At 52.5% G+C, this 3,919-nt stretch overlaps 1 protein-coding gene across 4 annotated transcripts in view; it reads right to left on the reverse strand.

Annotated features, from left to right (window-relative positions):
• The window catches only part of LOC122561620 (serine/threonine kinase receptor associated protein), a 23,778-nt gene extending 19,859 nt beyond the window's left edge, over positions 1 to 3,919 (reverse strand). Inside the window, exon 1 of one of the 4 annotated variants that reach the window (XM_043713531.1) lies at positions 3,900 to 3,919. The gene's annotated coding sequence lies outside the window, so the exon portion shown is untranslated. Of the gene's footprint in view, positions 1 to 2,879; positions 2,899 to 3,056; positions 3,080 to 3,394; positions 3,451 to 3,899 lie in introns of those variants that run through there. The other 3 variants (XM_043713529.1, XM_043713530.1, XM_043713532.1) reach the window with 3 other exon arrangements.

Below are 3,919 nucleotides of genomic sequence, written 5' to 3' on the forward strand. Positions count from 1 at the left end.
AATCCCAATAAGGTGATCATCCCTTTCTTATTTCTCAGTTCCACCCAAATAACTTCCCTGGATGTATTTCTGGGAATATCCTCCCTCAGCACAGCTCTAATGCTATCCCTTATAAAAAATGCCACTCCCCTTCCTCTTTTGCCCCTCTTTCTATCCTTCCTGTAGCATTTGTATCCTGGAACATTCAGCTGCCAGTCCTGCCCATCCCTGAGCCATGTTTCCGTAATTGCTATGATAGGCCCCTTGCATTGAAATAAATGCAGTTTAATTTAGTAGTCCTACCTTGTCCCTGCCTGTCCTGACTGTTTGACTCACTTCTGTTCTCAGCTGTACCCGTCTCAGATCGATCTCTTTCCTCACTATCTCCCTGGGTCCCACCCCCCCCTCATTATATCTTAAGTATTAAGATGACAAAACTATTTGCCTTATTACCTGCTGTATTTACAAACCAGTTTTCTTTGATTCACGCACAAAGACACTCAGATCCCTTTGCATTGAAGCTTCTCTTCACTCAGATAATAAGTTGCCTTTCTATTTCTCTGATCAAAACTTAAACCTCACCTGCCAAATTTTGGCCAATTCACCTAAATTATCCATCTCCATGGAAATTTCTTATTTCTTCATTGCAACTTACTTTCCCATCTATTTTACTGCCATCTGCAAATCTGGCTATAATACTTTCGATCCCTGCATTCCAGTCATTCAGATAGTTTGTAAATAGTTGAGGCCCCAAGACCTGCGTCGTCCTACTAGTTACATCTTGCGAACCAGAAAAAGATTCATTTACCCCAACTCTGCTATCTGCTGTTAATCAACCCTCTATCCAAGCAAATCAATTACCCCAACCCCATGTGATTTACACCTTCTGCAAATCCATATATACATCTACTTTTTTTTAGATTAGATTACTTAGTGTGGAAACAGGCCCTTCGGCCCAACAAGTCCACACCGACCCACCGAAGCGCAACCCACCCAGACCCATTCCCCTACATTTACCCCTTCACCTAACACCTCGGGCAATGTAGCATGGCCAATTCACCTGACCTGCACATTTTTGGACTGTGGGAGGAAACCAGAGCACCCAGGGGAAACCCACGCAGACACGGGGAGAATGTGCAAACTCCACACAGTCAGTCGCCTGAGGTGGGAAATGAACCCGGGTCTCTGACGCTGTGAGGCAGCAGTGCTAACCACTGCGCCACCTTACCACCCATTGATCTCCATTATCTGCATTGCTTGTTACATCTTCAAAGAATTCTAACAAATTAGTCAAACATGATTTATAGTTCATAAAACCATTCTGATTCCGATAGATTTATTTTGAATTACCAAATGTCCTGTTATTACTTCCTTAGTAATGGATTCTAAAAGAGTAATTTCTCCACCTATACAGTAGAGTCTGTACTATTATTTGCCACAGAAAAAGGTTAAGGCTAAAACATTCAATATCTTAAGGAGTTAGATCATTCTGAGGGCTAAAATGTGTGAGAAGAAAACAAGTACAGGTACTTTTACCTGTCACGATTCCCTTGTGATTTTTACCCTTTTACCCAGTGGTTTTTACCTGGTGTTTATTACTCAATCACTTTACTCCGTTGTTTTTACCCTTACAGCCTGTGGTTTTAACCCATTCCTGAAAAGTTATAAAAACCAAGTGTTCCTTATCCAGTCTGAGGTTTGAAGCTGAAGGGTGACCTTACATGGAGAGGGGAAATAGACAAAGTCTTCTAGATGGGAAAATGAATCGGAAGGGTTCAGAGGGATATGGGCTAAGTGCTGGCAAATAGGACTAGATTAATTTAGGATACCTGGTTGGCATAAACGAGTTGGACCGAAGTATTTTCCCAGTGCTGTTCCCAGTACTTGTGCCTGGTATGTGTCCAATCTCCCTCCCAGTGTATCTTAGTGGTGTTTCGCAATGGTGTTACTGATGTTTCTTACCAGTACATCCCTCTGGTGTGCCTTCCTGGTGTTTTCTCAGTGTTTTGTACTGGTATGTCTTACTGTATTTTTCGGGATGGCATGTCTTACCATTATTTTCCTATGGTGTGTTTCCCTGGTTCTCCTGGTGTATCTAATTCAGAATGGTAAGTCTTCCCAGTGAGTTATTCCAAGTGGTGTTTCTGATTTTCCAAGCCTCCCACTTTTGTCTCTTCCTGATGGTTTTCCCAGTCTCCTCCCTCCCAGGTAATGGAGTGTCTTACTAGTATTCTTCCACATCCCACTGCTGCTATGTCATAGCCATGTGTTTCCTGGTGTCTGGATGGCGTTTTCCCAGGGTGTTGTGCCCAGTGTAGTGTCCCTTACCGGCCTGGTGCTCTTCCCGGTGTTTTGTCCCTTATCAGCCTGTTGTTGTGCACCTTACTGGCCTGGCGCTGTTCTCGGTGTGGGGTCCCTTACTGGCCTGCTGTTGTTCCCACTACGTTGTTGTGCCCAGTGTGTTGTCCCTAAATGGCCTGGCGTTATTCCCGGTGTTGTGCCCAGTCTGGGGTCCCTTACCAGTCTGAAGTGGTGTCCCTTACTGCCCTGGTGTTGTGTCCAGTCTGGGGTCCCTTACCAGCCTGGAGTCGTGTCCCTTAGCGGCCTGGTGCCCCTTACCGGTCTGGTGTCATGCCCGGTGCAGTGCCCCTTAGCAGCCTGGCATCGTGCGCGGTGCGGTGCCCCTTACCGGCCTGGCACGTGCGCAGTGCGGTGCCCCTTACCGGCCTGGTGTCGTGCGCAGTGTGGGGGTCCCCTACAGGCCCGGTGTTACGCCCGGTGTGGGGGTCCCTTACCGGCCCGGTGTTACTCCCGGCATAGTGTCCCTTACCGGCCCGGTCTTACTCCCGGCATAGTGTCCCTTACCGGCCCGGTGATACTCCTGGCATAGTGTCCCTTACCGGCCCGGTGTTATTCCCAGCGTGGGGGTCCCTTACCGGCCCGGCGTGGGGGTCCCTTACCAGCCCGGTGTTATTCCCAGTGTGGTGACCCTTACCGGCCCGGTGTGGGGTCCCTTACCGGCCCGGTGTTATTCCCAGTGTGGTGACCCTTACCGGCCCGGCGTGTGGGTCCCTTACCGGCCCGGTGTTATTCCCGGCGTGGGAGTCCCTTACCGGCCCGATGTTATTCCTGGCGCGGGGGTCCCTTACCGGCCCGGTGTTATTCCCGGCATGGGAGTCCCTTACCGGCCCGGTGCTATTCCTGGCGCGGGGGTCCCTTACCGGCCCGGTGTTATTCCGGGCGTGGGAGTCCCTTACCGGGCCGGTGTGGGGTCCCTTACCGGCCCAGTGTGGTGCCCCTTACCGGCCCGGTTCTATTCCCGGTGTGGTGCCCCTTACCGGGCCGGTGTGGGCGTGTGGGGTCGGTTACCTTCCCGGTGTGGTGCCCCTTACCGGGCCGGTGTGGGGTCCGTTACCGGCCCGGTGTTATTCCCGGTGTGGGGTCCCTTACCGGCCCGGTGTGGTGCCCCTTACCGGCCCGGTTCTATTCCCGGTGTGGTGCCCCTTACCGGGCCGGTGTGGGGTCCGTTACCGGCCCGGTGTTATTCCCGGTGTGGGGTCCCTTACCGGGGCGGTGTGGGGTCCGTTACCGGCCCGGTGTTATTCCCGGTGTGGGGTCCCTTACCGGGGCGGTGTGGGGTCCGTTACCGGCCCGGTGTTATTCCCGGTGTGGGGTCCCTTACCGGGGCGGTGTGGGGTCCGTTACCGGCCCGGTGTTATTCCCGGTGTGGGGTCCCTTACCGGCCCGGTGTTATTCCCGGCGTGGGAGTCCCTTACCGGCCCGGTGTTATTCCCGGCGTGGGAGTCCCTTACCGGCCCGGTGTTATTCCCGGCGTGGGAGTCCCTTACCGGCCCGGTGTTATTCCCGGCGTGGGAGTCCCTTACCGGCCCGGTGTTATTCCTGGCGCGGGGGTCCCTTACCGGCCCGGTGTTATTCCCGG

The sequence above is a fragment of the Chiloscyllium plagiosum genome, chromosome 23 (assembly GCF_004010195.1).
Source record: "Chiloscyllium plagiosum isolate BGI_BamShark_2017 chromosome 23, ASM401019v2, whole genome shotgun sequence".
NCBI lineage: Eukaryota > Metazoa > Chordata > Chondrichthyes > Orectolobiformes > Hemiscylliidae > Chiloscyllium > Chiloscyllium plagiosum.